Here is a 22279-nt window from a genome sequence, read left to right as displayed (position 1 = left end):
AGATAAGAATTATAGCAATGAACCAAATCATCAATTGAAAATGGAAAGGAAAAAACGAAAAGAAACAGCTACATACAAAGACGCATATATATACATCACACACACACACCACAACCACACATGCAAATACGTGCGCGCGTGGACACACACACACACAAACACAGAGAAAAACCAATGCTAAAAGTAAGAAGAAATACCATTGGTTTGGGTGAACATCGATCACTTGGCTTAATTTTAAAAGGAAAAGAACATATTTCGAAGCCTAGAGGAAGCGTGTTCGTTTATCTTATGTTCTAATTTTGAACACGTAGCTATATAGTTAAGTACTCTTTTACTTATTTCAGTCATTTGACTGCGGCCATGCTGGAGCACCGCCTTTAGTTGAACAAATCGACCTCAGAATTTATTCTTTGTAAGCCTAGTACTAATCCTATCAGTATCTTTTGCCAAATCACTAAGTTACGGGGACGTAAACACACCAACATCGTATGCCAAGTGATGGTAGCGGGACAAATGCAGGCACACAAATACACATACATACACACATACATACACACAAAGGCGGCGAGCTGGCAGAAAAGTTAGCACGCCGGGCGAAATGCTTAGCGGTATTTCGTCTGCCGCTACGTTCTGAGTTCAAATTCCACCGAGGTCGATTTTGCCTTTCATCCTTTCAGGGTCAATTAAATAAGTACCAGTTACGCACTGGGGTCGATATAATCGACTTAATCCGTTTGTCTGTCCTTGTTTGTCCCCTCTGTGTGTAGCCCCTTGTGGGTAGTAATGAAATAACACACACACGCACACACACACACACACACATATACATACGACGGGCTTCTTTCAGTTTTCGCCTATCAAATCCACTCACAGGGCTTTAGTCAGCCCGAGGCTATAGTAGAAGACACGTGCCCAAGATGTCACGCAGTGGGACTGAACCCGGAACCATGTGGCTGGGAAGCAAGCTTCTTACCACACAACCAGTAAGTGCTCATTATATATTATACGTAGGGACATCTGACTGGTCACGTTTAGGTATGGATAAGGCAAACATACGACATCTGAAGACACCACAGTCTGAAAAGCCTCCCCAAGCACTAAATAAAAACGACTTCTTAGGACAAATGTTTAAGATTATTTTCCTTTTGATAAATATACTGGAATTGAACAATTCTTTCTAATTTTAGCACGAGGTCAGCAATTTTGAGGGGTGTAATTGACTGGTACTTTGTTTAATCGATCATGAGGGGATGAAAGGCAATGTCTTACGTTTGTATTCTTTACGCCAGTACTTCGCACATCCACTGACAAATTTGTTCTGGCTTAGGGGACGATATACGTTATTTGCCATTATTATTATTATCTGATTCTCGATAAAAGTTGTGAAGTTTTTTCATCGGCTCAAAATTGCCTCTCTCGGTATCTGATGCTGAAGAGAACTAACGTGTTTGAACGGCATCCATCAGTCCAATAGTGAGCTCTCTGAGCTATCTATATTGTTTCAACACCTTTTAGTCTTGAACCATAACTATTTTCTCCATGACAAACTACAGTGAAAAACACTTGGAGGTTCAAATATATCACAAACATATTTGAACTGGTTTATATTCTCTCGGTTATTTCACTGTGCACCTTTCCATGAATATATATTTGCATGTGTGTATATATATATATATATATATATATATATATATATATATATATATATATGTGTGTGTGTGTGTGTGTGTGTGTGAGAAAGTTAGTATGTGAAAGCACGTGGTTGGATGTATAAAAGATAATAAGAGTGAAAAAACTACAGAAGGCTTGTGTTACATGGTTAAAGTATATATTTAAATTATGTCAGAAAAATGTAAGAAAAATGTTATAAAAATGTTATAAAATCTTTTTGGTATATAAACATTTTATTTTGAGAAATAACCGGTTTCGTGTTGTCTTTTCAAATTTCTCTACTTCATTGTGTTGTGTTCGTTCCAGTCTGAAACCGGTTATTTCTCAAAATACAATGTTTATATACCAAAAAGATTTTATAACATTTTTATAACATTTTTCTTACATTTTTCTGACATAATTTAAATATATACTTTAACCATGTAACACAAGCCTTCTGTAGTTTTTTCACTCTTATTATCTTTTATATATATATATATATATATATATATATATATATATATATATATATATATATATATATATATATATATATATATATGTATGTATGTATGTATGTATATATGTATGTATGCATGTGTGTGTGTGTATGTATACTCTTTTATTCTTTTACTTGTTTCAGTCATTTGACTGTGGACATGCTGGAGCATCGCCTTTAGTCGAGCAAATCGACCCCAGGACTTGTTCTTTGTAAGCCTAGAACTTATTTTCTCGGTTACCTTTGCCGAACAGCTAAGTTACGAGGACGTAAACACATCAGCATCGGTTGTCAAACGATGTTGGGGGGACAAACACAGACACACAAACATATACACACACACATGCATACATATATATATATATAAGAAATAACCCAGAAACTGCCGTCCACAGATATTGTTTTTGTGCTGGGTGGGAGTGCTAAACTCTCCTGTTCGAAAATATAAGGACACCGATAGTATGTCGGATAGCCAGCTGGAGATGATGTTTCTTGTGGCTAAACAACAGTAACATTCATCCCATCTAGGACCTCCACATTATGTTGGCAAATAATCTTTACTTTAAGGTACTATTACTGAAGTCTCTCTCTGAGAGATTTAGGAGCAATGATGTTTCTATTTATTAGATCAGTGACTGTGTGTCACTTTGAAAATTATATATATATTCGAACGAGGGTTTAGCGGCGCCATCTCAGCGAAACAGTTACTCTGTGCCGAAGAAGAGAAATAACCCAGAAACTGTCGTCCACAGATACTGATTTGTACCTGGTGAGGCTGCTAAACACCACCGTTCGAAAATATAAAGACACAGATAGTGTGTCGTATAGCCAGCTGGAGACGATGTTTCCTTGGGACTAAACAACAATAATATTCGTCCCAGCCAGGACTGCCACATTACGTTGGCAAATAATCTTTGCTTTAAGGTTCTGTTACTGAATGTCTTTTGTTGAAGGATTTAGGAACAATAATGTTTATGTGTGTGTGTGTGTGTGTGTGTGTGTGTGTGTGTGTGTGTGTGTGTGTGTGTGTGTGTGTGTGTGTGTGTGTGTGTGTGTGTGTGCCCGCGTGTGTGTGCGAATACATATATGAAAGCGTGGATGGTGGAGTTGATATGGTACTGGATTTGAACCCACAACAAGGATATTACTGATAGTATTATTATCCACTTTGATTGTTTTGCTCTATCGGTTCTTCTTACCCGACTTAGTTTTGTTATTTATGCAACATTCACCACTTTTTTTTTTATGTTGTCGAACAAATTTAAACGATTCTTCCAAGATTTTCTCCACCGAAAATTATATAAAAATGTCAGCCTTAATTGCAGAGATATTTGTTTACGTTATAAGATTAATAAAATATAGTTATGACGGCGTATTTATATCATGTCAATATTCATTATAATCTTAGGAGCCTTTAAAAACAAAATGAAATATGTCTGGCGTGAAAGAACATCGATTGCTTGGATTAATTTTAGTAGGAAAAAAAAACATATATCGAAGTCTGGAGAAAGCGTGTTCGTTTAACATATATTCTAATTCTGAATATGTAGCATTTTAAATATTAATTAATTCATTCATTCATTCATTCATGAGTAGGTGTACAAAGCAGTGACAGAAAGAATACAAAACTTTTCGATAACATGTTTGCACGCGAGAGAGAGAGAGAGAGAGAGAGAGAGAGAGAGAGAGAGAGAGAGAGAGAGAGAGATAGAGAGAGAGGGAGGGAAAGAATGAGATAGAGGTTTAAAGTAGTCATTAAATGAATTTGTTTAAAACTATTATTGGAACATTTCGTATTTCTTTTTAGAAATTTTCTAGAGACTTTTACGTAATTTTTTAAAACGTATCTTTGAATTCTTACATTTTTTAATACTAATTGGAACAATTTTTCTATTACCGGTTCTTCCGCGTCTGTTTTCTCAACTAAGAATTTCTTTTTTTCTTGGTTTGTTGGCACTCCGTCGCTTACGACGACGAGGGTTCCGGTTGTGTGTGTGTCTATGTGTGAGTGTGTGTGTATGTGTGTGTGTGTGTATGTGTGTGTGTGTGTGTGTGTGTGTGTGTGTGTGTGTGTGTCTATGTGTGAGTGTGTGTGTGAGAGCGCGACGTATCCGCACCTTCGTATTTTCGTCCCACCGCTTTTAAAGTGCTGCCCTTGTTTAGCCTCTGTCTAAATATTGAAACCAGTAAAAGACGAAAAGAGTTGCAGGAAGACATCCGTTGAAAATAGCTTGCTTTGAAGAACAGCCAAAATTCTTCATCCACGGTCCAATTTTGTTAGTACAAAAGCTTGTGATTATTTAAGACTAATCAAGCACATCTATTACGAAAATCTTTCTTGCTTTTTCAGATATCATACATCCAAAATGTGCTTTTTTTCTTTTCAGAATACAGTTGTGTGTCATATGAGGGAGATATAGCTGCCATATTTATCGGGTATAGCGAATAAGTCCCTTCGTTGATTCGTATTTGGTATTTAGCACTATCATTGAGATAAGTTGATGCGCTACTGATTTAACAATCGTTTCTCTCTGTAAACATCTACGCATCTCTATCGTTGTACTGTAATATATAAAGCACAGATAATTTTCTGACATACTTAAAATATGTAATTGTTTTCTTTATATTGTGTTAAATGGACATTTGTAATAACAAACTTTCAAGTTGAATTCGTTAAATCCTCCATCCTCAACAACGAAGTCATTTTTCACCGTTAAAAACGAACAAAGAATGTGAATAAACAACAGTTTAATGAATGAACAGGTAATTTCAACAGACAACAACAGAAAATGTTAAACCTTAGGTAGTTGACATGCTCGACTCTTTTCACTAAAGAGGTTATTCACATCTGGTTTTCAAGGATCTGCCTTATTCACCAGCTTTTGCAAACTGGTACATAACTCAAAAGATGTTACTATACGCAATAAAAATACCAAAACAAGTTCTAAACCTCCCCGAGCCCTTTAATATTTAAATTATACTGTAAAATATAATGCTTATTTATTCTCAAAGTTAACACTTGCATTCAGGTTAGTCTGTCAAATGTAATGCTTATTTATTCGCAATGTTTTGAATTAATCATGCATTTTCTGATAGCCTTGAGATTTCAAGGATGTGATTTTTTAATTTTTAGAATGACATTGTAGGATAAGAGTGAGAGGCCGGATCTGGCCAGCTTGAACATAAAGCAGGTAGAATATCTGGGTCAATATGGTCAGTTTAAATGCTAAACGGTTAAAACATTTCTTTTATCTTGTTGTCACGAGGTAAGGTAATGCATGTGACACTTCTACAGGGTCTCTGAGATAGATGGAGAAAAGGCAAGACATAGGTGTGGAAAAAGGAAGAGATAGCTGCATGTACATCCTCGATGTTTTTCTCAGTTCCGCTGGTTGCGGGGTGGAGGCGCAATGGCCCAGTGGTTAGGGCAGCGGACTCGCGGTCATAGGATCGCGGTTTCGATTCCCAGACCGGGCGTTGTGAATGTTTATTGTGCGAAAACACCTAAAGCTCCACGAGGCTCCGGCAGGGGATGGTGGCGAACCCTGCTGTACTCTTTCACCACAACTTTCTCTCACTCTTACTTCCTGTTTCTGTTGTGTCTGTAATTCAAGGGGCCAGCCTTGTCACACTGTGTCACGCCGAATATCCCCGAGAACTACGTTAAGGGTACACGTGTCTGTGGAGTGCTCAGCCACTTGCACGTTAATTTCACGAGCAGGCTGTTCTGTTTATCGGATCAACTGGAACCCTCGACGTCGTAAGCGACGGAGTACCAACAACAACAGCTGGTTGCGGGTCTCCCAGAACGTTCGTCAATATCGACATTTTTTCTGCCATCTTGGAAACGTCTGAACCCCTCGTATACTTATGTGCGGCTCATACACTCCTCTTCATACACCTTTTGCAACTTTGCGTAGGCCTTTGAGCAGGTATCACCATGACAACTCTCTCTGTTATGGTCAATGCGACGATCACATGCTACGCACCTTCCTTCCAAGCACTGCTGTAAACAGAAACTTGGTGTGCGTACAAAGCAGATTTCAAGTTCAATCTTTGCCAATCAGCTTCATTCTCCGTGCATTAGCTTCGTTACTATAGCAAAAGTCTGGATACTTATTGATCAAACCACGTATATATATATATATATATATATATATATATATATATATATATATATATATATATATATATATATATATATATATATCTTAATATTCTTTAAACTACAGAACGATAGTGTACAGGTAAATATATATGGTGTATGTGTGTGTATGTAAGTGTGTGTGTGTGTGTGTATGTTTGTGTGTATCTGTGAATGTTTGTGTACATGTGAGTGCGCGAGTGTGTTTCAAGGAAGAAACATTCCTTTGCCGCCTAACCAATTTTTGGCCCAAAGCCAAGATTTTCAAGGTTACATATACATGTACACACACACACTCACGCACACACACACTCACGCACACACACATACGCATACACATATATAAATATAAATAATATTTCGGAACACATACATTTACACGAAAGACAGCTAGAAATAGATAGATAGATAGATAGATAGATAGATAGATAGATAGATAGATGGATAGATAGATGGATAGACATATAAGTAAATATATAGATAGATAGATAGATATAGATATATATATAAGTAAATATATATATATATATATATATATATATATATATATAGATAGATAGATAGAAAGATAGATAGATAGAGTTAAAATATATTCTGCCGTAATTCCACCATCGTAATTTTTTTTGTTTGTTTTTTTGTCTTCAGCTCAGGGTTATTGAGATAAATCACGTGATGCCCCAATGTTACACTAATGAATGTGTTATCGCTTGAAACGGATTCACAGAGATCCACTCACGTGCTTTCTCTATCTCGATGTTACTCGCAGTCATGCCCATTATTCTTTTACGCTTTCACTGACATTTTTTTGTCTTTTTCCCCTACACTTTCTCCCCCCCCTCTCTCTCTCACTGTGATTTTTTTCCTTCTTCCCTCCCTCTCAGTTGAATCAAGGTATCTTTTTTTTTTGTATATGAAAAGCTATACGAAAGTTATTAACAATAGAGAAAAAAGCACACAAACCTTTCCAAGAAATCGTGAAGTGTTAAGATGTTTCAAGTGTTTTTCTCTGTTGTTTTACTTCGCAGCCAAATTTATGGAATCTTCTTACTCATCTTTCCTCAACCAGAATTCTTCAGTCACCAAGACCTCTCACCCCCAAAATGTGCGCGCATACAAGGCTGAAATGAAATAGCAATTCTTATTTAACTGAAGATGGTTACGCGCATGGATACGCACATACTTTTCAAGGGAATAAAGAGAGAATTTGGATAGGAATAAATTTTGAGAAAATATTGCCGGCTAGAAATAACAGCCAAATCTTAATTCATATTATATTTTACTTTTTTTAAAGAAGGGCAACACATTGGATAATGTAGTACCTGGTACGTAATTCCCGATAGTAGGGCGGTGAGCTCATAGCTGAGATGGTTTTGACAGTAGGCCATCTGAATATGGATGACCTGGGATGAAAAAAAGGTAAAGATACCCCTCGGTCATGAATGACCATGGGATTGCACCTAGAAAGTTACCTTCCGAGGCACAAGTTCGGGCAAGGTTGTTTATGAAAGACCAGTAGTCGCCCATGCATACCAGCCTCTCCTCTCCATGCGACAGATGTTATCCAAGAGAAAGGCAAAGGGGCCGATACAGCTTGGCACCAGTGACGTCGCAACTCATTTCTACAGCTGAATGAACAGGAGCAACGTGAAATAAAGTGTCTTACTCAAGAACACAACGCAACACACAGCCCGGCCTGGGAATCAAACTCACTATCTTATGACTCTGAGCCCGAAGCTCTAACCACTGAGCCATGCGCCTACAGAATCAATAACTCCTCCTACCAATCGGATTAACCAAAAAAAAAAAAAAAAGAGTTAGTCGGGTTCTTCGTGTCGTCCTTGAATAATACATTTCACTGCTTCAAACTCTCGCAGTAAAATGCATGCTAGACACGTACGTATTTGAACATAAACAAGTACTTAAAAAGGAGGTACATATGCACATTAGCAGAAGCTGACAATATTTAGATCCACGAATCAAGAGAATATCGGTGGTACTTGAAAATTAAACAGCTACTAAGTTTAAAAACAACTAGCCAGACGTTATTGTGTGGAACCACACTTCCTTTCCTTTAGCACTCCGTCGGTTACGACGACGCGGGTTCTAGCTGATACGTTCAACGGAACAGCCTGCTTGTGAAATTAGCATGCAAGTGGCTGAGCACTCCACAGACACGTGTACCTTTAACGTAGTTATCGGGGAGACTCCGCGTGACACAGAGTGTGACAAGGCTGGCCCTTTGAAATACAGATACAAGAGAAACAGGAAGTAAGAGTGAGAGAAAGTTGGGCGAAAGAGTACAGCAGGGTTCACCACCTCCCCTTGCCGGAGCCTCGTGAAGCTTTCGGTGTTTTCGCTCAATAAACACTCACAACGCCCGGTCTGGGAATCGAAACCGCGATCCTATGACCGTGAGTCCGTTGCCTTAACCACTGGGCCGTTGCGCCTCCACGTGGAACCACACACATACACACACACACACACACACACACACACATACACACACACAAACACACACACATACAAACACAAACACATACACACACATGCACACTCGCACACGCGCAAACACATACAAAGGTACGTTCTGGTGTGTGCCCTTTGGACACCAATGTGGTTAGAAAAATACAGGATAAAGGGAACTTCTCTGGCTTACTGATAGGAAGTATGCATGCCCAGTACCCAAGACACACTTTCAGCTTCGTACCTATTATCGTTGGAGCAACAGGATATATGCTAATTCGTCTGGGGTCAAATAAGGTGAACTTGGGTCCTTGGGTAGAGAATACAACGTCTTAATGCATATGCTACAAAGGATTACGATAGCAGGAACTCTTTTACTCTTTTACTTCTTTCAGCCATTTGACTGTGGCCATGCTGGAGCACCACCTTTAGTCGAGCAAATCAACCCCAGGACTTATTCTTTGGAAGCCTAGTACTTATTCTCTCGGTTTCTTTTGCCGAACCACTAAGTCACGGGGACGTAGACACACCAGCATCGGTTGTCAAGCGATGTTGAGGGGACATAGACGCAAATACACACACACACATATATATATACATATATACGACGGGCATCTTTCAGTTTCCGTCTACCAAATGCACTCACAAGGCTTTGGTCGGCCCGAAGCTATAGTAGAAGACACTTGCCCAAGGTGCCATGCAGTGGGACTGAACCCGGAATCATGTGGTTTTAAGCAAGCTCCTAATAAAAAAAAGCCGCTCCTAATAAAAAAAAACTGCAAGATCTTCTGATAGTTTATGTGATGAACAAGACGCTTTCCTTCACAACCTTGCTACCAATTAGGTGACTGGTCACCCCCCCCCCCCCCCCACGCACACTCACCCCCCACTCACACCCCCACACGGAATGATATTTCATTAAAAATAATGTCTTATCGTTTTGAAGTTATAATTAGTCGCTGAAAAAATAGATAAGTCAGCGTATTTCTGTCTATATTTACATTCTGACCTCATCCAAGTAACTTGGAAATATTAAAAAAAATATTCCTTGAAAAATGATTTTTTTCATTAATAAAAAAAAAATCATACTAGAAATTAAGCTTTCATGTTTTTGTGTGTGTTCTACAAATTTTTTTTTTATGTATATTTTCGACGAATATGTTTTCCGATGTATTTAATATTAACTTATATGTGTTCTATCAATTTCTCTTTCGGTGAATATGCTTTCGATCAACATGGCTTCGACTAATGTGTTTTCGGCGAATTTGTTTTCAATAACTATGACGTATTCCTTATATGAAAACACAAAGGCAGTATGATCGGGCAGTTAAAAGTCTTGCTTTCCAATCATATATGTGTGTGTGTGTGTATGTGTGTATGTGTGTATGTGTGTGCGTCGGTGAGTTTGTCTGTGTACATGTATGTATATGTGTATATATAAATATATCCTTTAGGCACAGGAGTGGCTGTGTGGTAAGAAGCTTGTTTCCCGACCACATGGTTCCGGGTTCAGTCCCACTGGGCAAGTGTCTTCTACTATAGCCTAGTGAGTGGATTTGATAGACGGAAACTAAAAGAAGCCCGTCGAATATATATATATGCAGTAACCCCTCACCATATCGTGGTTCATCTATCGCAGTTCATCCATTGCGGTTTATTATTTAAGCTTACGTCGATTCTTCCGTGGTAGTGTTTTGCATTTATAATAAAATAAACATATACAAATTATAAAAATAATATAGAAATATAATATAAAAGAATATACTGTACAGTACTGTTTCTACTTCGCGGATTTTCACTTATCGCGGGGAATTTCGGAACGTAACACTCGCGATAGTTGAGGGATTACTGTATGTATTTGTGTGTCTGTATTTGTCCCCCGAACATCGCTTGACAACTGATGCTGGTGTGTTTAAGACCCCCCGTAAGATAGCGGTTCGGCCAAAGAGACCAATAGAATAGGTACTAGGCTTACAAAGGATAAGTCCTGGGGTCGATTTGTTCGACTAAAGGTGGTGTTCCAACATGGCTGCAGTTAAATGACTGAAACGAGTAAAAGAATAAAGGATTAAAAGAATGTATGTATGTATGTAAAAACGAGATGCAGAGGAATGAATGATTATCTTATGAGTTTTGTTAGCTTACAGTTACTTCTGCCATACGATGCAGTGGAGTCATTGTTCGATAACACATTATAGCTTCATCGGAGCCTCGAATATGAAATGCAATTTATTTGAGAAAGAATTACATTTGTGCTAATTGAGGGAACGGCATTAATAATGAGAAAGTCTTGCTGTTGTTGGCACTCAGTCGCTTACGACGTCCAGGGTTCCAGTTGATCCGATCAACTGAACAGCTTGCTCGTGAAATTAACGTGCAAGTGGCTGAGCACTCCACAGACACGTGTACCCTTAACGTAGTTCTCGGGGATATTCAGCGTGACACAGTGTGACAAGGCTGACCCTTTGAATTACAGGCACAACAAGAAGTAAGAGTGAGAGAAAGTTGTGGTGAAAGAGTACGGCAGGGTTCGTCACAATCCCCTGCCGAAGCCTCGTGGAGCTTTAGGTGTTTTCGCTCAATAAACACTCTGGGCCATTGCGCCTCCACAATGAGAAAGTCTATACAGATGTATATAAACATTATATATGTATACGCATTTATATATGTATATGCATTTATATATGTATATAGTATAATAATTAAGTTAAACTAAATAATGATATTTTGAAAGAATTTATTACGTACGTTTCAGCTCACTACGTTATAGATATAGAAACGTCCTATTATCTATTACGGAATGACCTGAAACGCTTTCCAAACATCATTTATTTGGTTTATTTGAACTCATTATTCTACTTAATATGACTCGATGACAGTACAAACTCAATTGATTCGGATACATGAATAAAGATTTGGAGTTATTTGTTTCGTTTGACACGAGTCGAAGATTTGGTAACGTGGATCGCTCCTAAACAGGAAACGAAATATGCATGCGTGTGTGTGTGTGTGTGTGTGTGTGTGTGTGTGTGCGCGCACACACACACGCACAAGCATACACATACACATACATACACATACATTTATATAAGCAGAAAGGGAGATAAACACAAGTAGTTGTAATAGGTATGTTTAAATGGAATACAATATTCAGAGAACGAAATAAAGATTACAAAATAAGCAAAAGTATTTATGAAATAGTCTAATCTTTACAGCTGTTTCGGGTGAACAATGGCTTACGCTATAACCAAGTTTATTATAAAATAAAGACCCCAAATGAGGTAGTTGCGGGGAATATCACAAAATCTTGTGGATCCGTTTGGTAAAGTCAAGTAACATTATCAGAAGAATGTGGCTAAAAGCCATTTATTTGAACACTACTCCATGAATGTTCTCCAGCTCACACGCGTGCGCACACACGCTTACACAATCACACACACGCACACACACACACACACACACACACACACACACACACACACACACACACACACACACACACATTCTCTGTCTCTGTCTGTCTCTCTCCCACACATACACATGTATGCATGCATGTATATATATATATATATATATATATGTATATGCATATATACATGGATATATATATATATGCATATCTATCTATCTATCTATCTTTTTCTATTTTTCTGCTTCTTCACCTCCTGTCTCCTATTTTCCTTCCCAGCATCCAACTCTCCATCTCTCGCCCACTTCCGGTTTGTCGCTGTGTATATCTTTCTCACTCTACCTACTTTTTTTTCTTCTTCCCTTCTTACTCCTTCCCTCTCACTCTACCTCTCCCTCTCGCTCCTTCTACAATTTTTGTGTCTGTTTGTTTCTTCCTCTCACTCCAACTCTTTCCCCCCCTCTCTCTCTTTCTCGCTCCTTGCATTTTCTCTTCGTGCTCGATCATTTTTCATTACTCACTATTTTTCCTATTCTTCATTTTGATGTTTAATTAAAGGGACCAACACATCCATAGCTATCACGCATTCCCACATTCACTCACGCACACACGCACACACACACACACACACACACACACACACACACACACACACACACATTCTTCATTCTCGTGCACAAATCCTTTGATCAATGTCCTCAATGGAGCCAGATAACAAATTGATCACTGTCTATTTATTGACAGATCCGTTTATTTCGTGTTAGATGCTGCAAAAGAAGAGATGAATGCCAAATAGAAGCCACCAGAAAAAACAATAAACGCTTCCTAAAATAAATAAATAAAAATATCATCAGTTTTTGTTTTAATGATGAATTGTTTCTAGAGTGTAATGGATTTCCAGACTATTAATCTGATTTTTTTCTTCATGGTTTGGCCTTATTATGCGCTTCTAGTCTCATATTTCTACATTTATAATTATCTTTCGTGAAGGTGCGTGGCCTAGTGGTTAGCGTGTTGTACTCAATATCATGCATTTGATTCCTAGATCAGCGGTTGCTTCAGTCCACTCACCTGTAAATCGATGATTCTGCGTCCGAAACGTGGCCCGCCTCTCTAGCCAGCGGAGTGGCATCATTCGAAAACAGCAAGTACGAAAAAGTGCATTTTGACCAGCAGTGTCTAACAAACAAGCGATAAGCTGATAATTATCTGTTCAGTTATAAACGAGGCCAGAAGCTTCTTATTTAAGCCAGAGATGCACCAGCTTTGTTATAAACCAAGCCACACAATCAAGCCAATGATGGCATTTCTGCTTAAATGAAGAACTAGAGTCTTGTTTGCTTAAAAAAGGAAAATCAGTGGATTGGACTATTAAGAAGTGAAAGTCTTTTAAATGGTGGTAATTCAGCAGAAGTGGAGGCGCAATGGCCCAATGGTTAGAGCAGCGGATTCGCGGTTGTAGGAACGCGGTTTTGATTCCCGGACCGGGCGTTGTGAGTGTTTATTGAGCGAGAACACCTAAAGTTCCACAAGGCTCCGGCAGGGGATGGTGGCGAACCCTGCTGTACTCTTTCACCACAACTTTCTCTCACTCTTACTTCCTGTTTCTATTGTCATGCTCTGTGTCACGCTGAATCTCCCCGAGAACTGCGTTAAGAGTACACATGTCTGTGGAGTGCTCAGCCACTTGCACGTTAATTTCACGAGCAGGCTGTTCCGCTGATCAGATCAACTGGAACCCTCGTCATCGTAACCGATGGAGTGCCGACCAATTCACTAGAAGTAAAGTAAGTATTGTCTTAAGTCTTCAAACTTTTAGGGCTGGTTACCCAATTTCCATGGCGTATGAAGGGCAGAGATCACAACCTAACTGTCCCCACCGAACGGGATATCAACACAACGCAGGGTTATTCATTTACCATTGAGTTCAGTGGAGCAGCCTGAATTGACGTGTTTTGTTCAAGAGCAAAATTCACCGTCCGTTCCGGGAATCGAAAGTACGGCGTTGAGATCGTGAGTATAAAACCCTTACCACTAAGGCCACGGGCCTTCACAATTCAGCAAAAAGTGTTTTAGGAGTGGCTGTGTGGTAAGTAGCTTGCTTACCAACCACATGGTTCCGGGTTCATTCCCACTGCGTGGCATCTTGGGCAAGTGTCTTCGACTATAGCCTCGGGCCGACCAAAGCCTTGTGAGTGGATTTGGTAGACAGAAACTAAAAGAAGCCCATCGTATATATATATATATATATATATATATATATATATATATATATATATATATATATATATATATATGTGTGTGTGTGTGTGTGTGTGTGTGTGTGTGTGTGTGTGTGTGTGTTTATGTATGTTTGTGTCTGTGTTTGCCCCCACCCCAACATCGCTTGACAACCGATGGTGGTGTGTTTACGTCCTCGTAACTTAGCGGTTCGGCAAAAGAGACCGATAGAATAAGTACTAGGCATCCAAAGAATAAGTCCTGGGGTAGATTTGCTCGACTAAAGGCGGTGCTCCAGCATGGCCGCAGCCAAATGACTGAAACAAGTAAAAGAGAGAAAAAGAGTAAAGAATTTCAAAACATTTCACTAAGGTGGTGAGCAGGGCAAAAGGCCCTACGTTCTGAGTTCAAATTCTGCCGAGGTCTATTTTGCCTTTTCTTCTTTTGGGGTTGATGAAATAAGAACCTATTGAACGCTGGGGTCGATATAATTGCCAAGCCCCCACCTCCGAAATTTCAGGCCTTGTGCCAGTAGCAGAAAGAACTTTATGATGTGCACACAGAGTAGCAAGAATCCAAACGACCATAATATATATATATATATATATATATATATATATTCATTCTTAATACTTTCTGGTTGAATCGAATGTGAATATCTGAACGCCTTTTAGACAATGCGAATTTATAACACGCGCGATTCACCGGTCAATTTCGTAAAAGGTTTGGAAATTTTCAAAACTACGAACTTAAATAATGCATAAACAAACAACATTCTAATTTGAATCTAGATGGAGCTCTTAATCTCTTGCAATTCGCGTTAATTACATTATAATTTCAAATTAAATAGCTAATCTATTTCAGAATCCTACTTCAGAATTATATAAATGCTATATAAATACGGGGGAAATATTGACTTTTGAGAAACCACGCACTGAATATTGTGTCGCTGTTTTCAAACAAAAAAAGCGAACAATTTTTAACATTAAATTTAGTTAGACATTAGCTGCATGCTAGACTTATGAATGATAGTTCAGCAAAACGATTAAGAATTGCCCCGTAATTAGTCCTAGCTGACATTTGTGGGGTTTTCTAAATTAAGCAAAATTGACTTTCATTAAAATCTAATATTAAATTTCCTTTGAAGGTGTATTCCGTGGTGCCTTTAGTATTTCTGAATCTAAAATCCATTCTATTACAAGCACAGGGCTTGGAAATTGAAGGGAGGGGGCAAATCGATTACATTAGCCCCAGTGATCAGCTATTACTTATTTTATCGAACCCGAAAGCATGAAAGGCAAAGTCGACCTCTGTGGAGCTTGAACTCAGAATGTCAAGATTGGCGAAATACCAGAGCGCATTTTTTCCAGCTTGCTAACAATTCTTTTCCACTCTAGGCACCGGCCCAAAATCTTTGGGGAGAGGGCCTGTCGATTACATCGACCCCACTATGCAACTGGTACTTAATTTATCGACCCCGAAAGGAGAAAAGGTAAAGTCGACCTCGGCGGAATTTGAACTCAGAACGTAGCGGCAGACGAAATACTTGCTAAGCATTTCGCTCGGCGTGCTAACGATTCTGTCAGCTCGCCGCTTTTTATTAAAATGTAAAACTGGTTGCAAACTTTGGCACAAGGCCAGCAATTTTGGGTTCGTGGTAAGTCGATTGCATCGTCCCCAGTGCTCAACTGGTACTTACTTTATCGCCCTCAAAAGTTTGAAAGGCAAAGGTGACCTCGGCGGAGTTTATACTCAGAAACTAAAGACAGACGAAACACCGCAAGGCACTTTGCCCGGCCTGCTAATCATTCTGCAAACTCGTCGCCGTTAATAAAAATATAAAATTAAAGTTCCTTTGATTTCGTGGTGTCTTTAATATTTCTGAATTTGAAATACTTTCTACAGGGTCTTAAATTTTGAAGAAAGGGGTATTCGATTACATTAACCCCAGTACTTGACTGGTACTCGAAAGGATGAAAGACAAATCAACCTCAGTAACATTTTTAAAGTTCCTTTGATTTCGTGGAGTCTTTAATATTTCTGAATTTGAAATACTTTCTACAGGGTCTGAAATTTTGGAGAAAGGGGTATTCGATTACATCAACCCCAGTACTTGACTGGTACTCGAAAGGATGAAAGACAAATCAACCTCAGTAACATTTTTAAAGTTCCTTTGATTTCGTGGAGTCTTTAATATTTCTGAATTTAAAATACTTTCTACAGGGTCTGAAATTTTGGAGAAAGGGGTATTCGATTACATCAACCCCAGTACTTGACTGTTACTCGAAAGGATGAAAGACAAATCAACCTCAGTGACATTTGAACTCAGCACGTAAAGATAGACGATAAACCGCTAAGCATTTTGTCCGGCGTGCTAACGATTCTGCCAGTTCGCCCCCTTGCTATTTCTGCATTTATAATATTACAGCTCACTGTGAAGGTGTGTAGCCAAGTGGTTAGGCTGTTGCACTTACAAGCATAAGATCATTGTTTCGATTTCTGAAACGGGTGGCGCGTTGTGTTCTTGAGGAAAACAATTAATTTTATTTGCACCTCTCCACTCAATTGTAAAGGAGATCCAATACTGTTTGGCAAATTAAACCTGCAACGGGTTAAGCACCAGCATTACGGGATCTATGTCACACAACAGATCGACGTTCTAAGTATCTAATAAATCAATGTATTATGTTATAGGCTAATTAATACTGCACTGTATGATCATAGGCATATCTACAGGTTTCTAAAATTAAGTTCATTATTTACCTCAACAGATATGTTCCAGAGGCTCGGAATCACAAGCAGTTCATCTTTGGAATCAAAATGTTCATCAATCCCGCATCTGAGCGGCCGCTCGATCAGCTAAAGATAGCAAATTTCCCTCAAATCACACCCCGTTTCAATACCAGCAGATGACAACGTTTCTCTAAAAGAAATGGAAAAACTTTCAAAATACAAAGACCTGGAAATAGAGATAACTCGAATGTGGAATCTAAAAACAGAAACAATTCCTATCATAGTAGGTGCCTTAGGTATAATAAAAAAATATTCAGACAAATACATAACAAAAACACCAGGACTTACAAATATATATAACATACAGAAAATTGCACTACTGGGTACTGCACACATTCTACGCAAAACACTTTCAATACAGTAAACATAAGAGCACCACAGCAAACCACAGCACATACCCAAGGCGCACAGAGTTGCGCTCGGTAGTGAAGTGAAAGCACGTTATAAAAATAAAAATAAAACTACTGAATAATAATAATAATAATAATAATAATAATAATAATAATAATAATAATAATAATAATAATAATAATAATAAACAATTCAGTGATGACATTAGGATGCAATTTGGCCTTGATAAATGTGCAAAAGCTACCTTTATCAAAGGAAAAATGACAAAAACATCTAATGTGAACCTTGACCAGCAAAATGTCATAAAAGAGTTAGAACCAGCGGAGGGATACAAATACCTAGGGGTAATTGAAGGGGACAATATCAAGCATCCAGTGATGAGGGAAAGGATCAGAAGAGAATGTTATCGCAGGGTGAGAGCAATACTGAAGACAGAGCTGAACGCGAGAAACAGGATCGAAGCAATCAATGTTCTAGTCATACCAGTCGTGACTTACAGTTTCAATATCGTTAACTGGTCAATTACTGAAATATGTAATGTTGACAGAAAAATACAAAAACTGTTGACAATGCATAGAATGCACCACCCTAAGGCAGATATAGAACGTCTTTATCTGCCAAGAAAAGAGGGAGGCCGTGGACTTCTACAGCTGGCATTAACAATGAAGGTAGCCACAATTAGCCTAGACACCTATCTGAAAAACTCTGAGGACTGGATGCTAAAACTTGCCTCAAAACATGAAAGTAAGAAAGCGTCTTACTCAGTAGCAAAACAGACAAAGGAATATCTAAGTGAATTCCAATTACAACAAATTCAAGAATTAAACGAACTAGAAACACCCGTAGAAAAAGCTAAGCGCTTGAAAACCTGTGCTAAAATTGCTGCCTTAGATATTATGACTGAAAAATGGCATGGAAAACCTCTCAATGGCAAATACCCAAAGAGAGCGAATAATGCAGATATTGACAAAGCCCTTACCCATCAATGGCTAATGGCCTCTGGCTTGAAATCAGAAACAGAGGGGTTTATCATAGCAGCCCAAGATCAATGCCTACCTACAAAGAACTACCAGGCCAGCATATTAAAGAACGGCAGCTCCCCATTATGTCGTAAATGCCAACAACAAAATGAGACCATCGATCATGTTGTCTCCATGTGCAGTCTGCTTGCGCCTACAGAGTATCTCAACAGGCATGATAGAGCTGCACAATATATTGACTGGGTAATATGCAAAAAGCTGGACTTGCCCCATGATAAAAACTGGTGGGAACACAAACCACCCCCAGTACTTGAAAATAATCACATTGCACTCCTCTGGAACTTCACCATTCAAACTGACAGAAAGATAGATGCAAATAGGCCAGACATCATACTGAAAGACTTCAGACAAAAATCATGCCTCCTCATTGATATGACTGTCCCAATCGCTATAAACGTATCTGTCAAGACCTACCAAAAACTGAGCAAATATAAAGATTTTGAAATAGAAATTAGCAAAATGTGGAACCTGAAGACTAAAACAATACCTATTGTCATAAGTACCCTGGGAATGACAGCGAAACGGGCTGATTACTACCTAGCTCAGATACCAGGAAACCCCAAAATGGCTGAAGTTCAAAAGATAGTTCTCATGGGAACTGCCCATATCCTACGTAAAATACTGTCTATGTGTTCTCAAATTTTAAAACAAACACATAATTCTCTTATGGTTTCTTAAACATTCTCTAGAACAACACTATGTACAAATCCAAATATATGGTACCCTAGGCATAACACCTACATGAACTTCTAACTTGTTGTCTCTTGAGGTCTCTGGGTGAGACTTGGATCCAACTTGTACAAATGCAAAACAAAAGTCAAACATAAAATAATAATAATAACAACAACAACAACAATAATACAGTTCTATATTTAGGAGATAAGGAATTATTTACATTATTTATATTTGACGGATATTTGTCCTCATCTTGTTTGTTGTTAACACAACGTTTCGGCTCTAGCCTTCATCAGATGTCTTGTGGAAATTTCGAACCTGGGTTCTCATTCCTAAGGTATTTTTCGATGTTATTATTAATATCATTATTATTATTATTCAGGTCACTGCTTGGAATCGAACTCGGAATCTTGAGGTTAGTAGCCCCCGCTCTTAACCACTATGCACATTCACTGTGAAAAAAGGTAAATAAATAAATAAATACACTTTTGAGCAATGCAGGTATGGAGTTAGGCAAAATATATAAGGTTACATCAATAAAGAAAAGCAAAGAGACAAAATATATTGTCTTACTTAGGTTGAGCAATGATCCTACAATATTATTTCTTTATTACCCACAGGGGGCTAAACATAGAGGGGACAAACAAGGACAGACAAAGGGTTAAAGTCGACTACATCGACCCCAGTGCGTAACTGGTACTTATTTAATTGCCCCCCCCCCCGAAAGGATGAAAGGCAAAGTCGACCTCAGCGGAATTTGAACTCAGAACGTAACGGCAGACGAAATACCTATTTCGTTATTGCCCACAAGGGGCTAAACATAGAGGGAACAAACAAGAACAGACGAACGGATTAAGTCAATTACATCGACCCCAGTGCGTAACTGGTACTTAATTTATCGACCCCGAAAGGATGAAAGGCAAAGTCGACCTCGGCGGAATTTGAACTCAGAACGTAACGGCAGACGATATACCGCTAAGCGTTTCGCCCGGTGTGCTAACGATCCTGCCAGCTCGCCGCCTTGTGGTCGTACAATATTTCGAGAAAGACACCTCTTATGAAATATGATAAGAAAAAAAAATCCAGGAGTTCAGAAAAACGTATTTTTGCAGGCAGGCAGGCCATTATTATGTCTGGTGACTTAGATATAGTTAAAAATAGCTTTAGTTGGACATTGACCTCAGTTTTGTGTTTCCATCTACACCTCGGTTAGATCCAATACGTTACGCTGAAGAAAGCAGAGACGGGCTAGACGTTGATAGCTTATCAGATGATATGCCAAGAGCTGACAGTTCGTAAATTGATATTGGCATTGCCTGGTATTCCTAATGAAGACCTTTAATTGTTTAGATGGTATAATAAAAACGAGGTTTTAATCTTCCCGCTATTGGCTTTCTAAGACTTCACCTCTGATTCGTTAAATTACGGTACTGAACCAACCTGCTTCCTTTGCTAAGGCTGTGCGCGCGCACGTGTGTGATAGAGAGACAGAAAGATAGGTGGAGAGAGAGAGAGAGAGGGAGAGAGAGGCACTGTGAAGCCTTGCAAAACTTGTAAAAGTCATCGATTTCCTTCTATAGAGATGAAATTGGCCGTTATAAATTCACACTGAAGCAAATGAACGGAAATAAAGACACAAACGGGACAGCACATACATTTATTAAATGTCTTTATAATTGATTATCATAAAGGAACAACGTCACAAATTTGCTGCAAAGGAATATAAATCATTTGAACGGTTACTTCTGCGCCATTAATAATTATTTCATCAACTCCAGAAACGTGTTATAAGCAATTTCGAAGCTAAAACGTGTTAACATTAAAAAGAAAAAAAAAAGCTTTAAAAAATTAAGTAAAAACAAATTACAAAGACATTTATTGTGGCATTTGTCTAGTCTCCAGATCAAATCTACAGAAGCAGATATATGATTGAAGGAAACTGACTGCCATCTCTAGAAAGTCGAGTGTCGAATACTTAGCCATTTACACACCTTAACATGATCACACACACACACACACACACACACACACACACACACACACATATATATATATATATATATATTTCGGCATGATAGATCGCTGACCACTACACACATTTTTTCTCTCCTTGTTTCTTTCTGTGTTCCTTTCTGTGGAGGAGCCTAGGCTCGAAACGTTAAAGACTTTTTCAATTCCCGAGCGTTATACTAATACATCTGTTTATTTTCTACACCACCTCTCTTCGTCTAACGTTTTTTTGTGAATTCTCCCTATATATATATATATATATATATATATATTAAGCATTGTCAGCTATCTCCTAGTTATTGTATTCAATTCCTGTAGTTCAGTATTTATCCATTTAGTTACAGTAATATTTGCTGTTGGGTCTGTGATATATTAGTTCGCTGATCGAACTAGCTATTGATAAAACAAGTTCATAATTTTGCTAAACTTAAATATATTTATCGTACTTGAATAAGTTTATCAGACTTGAATTTAGTGGCTTTTCGACGTCACCAATCCTTGACAAAATCCTCTTTACGCTATTTCTTTATTTCTCTGAACACTGTGATTCGGGTTCGATTCCTAAGCAGTGAATTCGTGTTTGAAACTCTGCCAGATATAGTGAAGGCGCCTGGCTTAGTAGTTAAGGTGTTAGACTCATGATTAAAAGATTGGATCAGGCGACGCGCTGTGTTCTTGAACAAAACACTTCATTTCACGTTGCTCCTCTCAACTCAGCAGGCAAAAATGAGTAACTCTGCGGTGGACCGACGTCCCATTCAGGTGAGGAACTTATACGCCATAGAAACCGGGAAACCGGTCCTTATGAGTCGGTATGAACGGAGAAGTTAACTTTACTGTTTTTGTTTTTCACTCTGCCAGATATTCTTACTACAACTTTACAAAGGAGCCGCGTATCTCAACACTGGCATGGTCTACGTATTGATAGCCTTGGTAATATTATTTCTATTTAGTTTTGTTTCAAGACGCATCATAACCATCTTGTACTCTTTAAGAGCCTTCACTCTGATTTCTTTATCAGCAAT

General features: G+C 38.5%; 1 long non-coding RNA gene across 1 annotated transcript in view; it reads right to left on the bottom strand.

The window, feature by feature from the left end:
- The window catches only part of LOC128248053 (uncharacterized), a 79145-nt gene extending 61841 nt beyond the window's left edge, over positions 1-17304 (bottom strand). The window contains exons 1-2 of the long non-coding RNA XR_016242107.1: positions 17149-17304; positions 7254-7411 (exon numbers count right to left, since the gene is read on the bottom strand). This is a non-coding gene — a long non-coding RNA (uncharacterized LOC128248053). The remainder of the gene's footprint in view (positions 1-7253; positions 7412-17148) is intronic.
- Between the last annotated feature and the right edge of the window lie 4975 nt (positions 17305-22279).

Source organism: Octopus bimaculoides, chromosome 6 (assembly GCF_046866305.1).
Source record: "Octopus bimaculoides isolate indiv1 chromosome 6, ASM4686630v1, whole genome shotgun sequence".
Lineage (NCBI taxonomy): Eukaryota > Metazoa > Mollusca > Cephalopoda > Octopoda > Octopodidae > Octopus > Octopus bimaculoides.
This window is presented reverse-complemented; position numbering and strand designations above follow the sequence as displayed.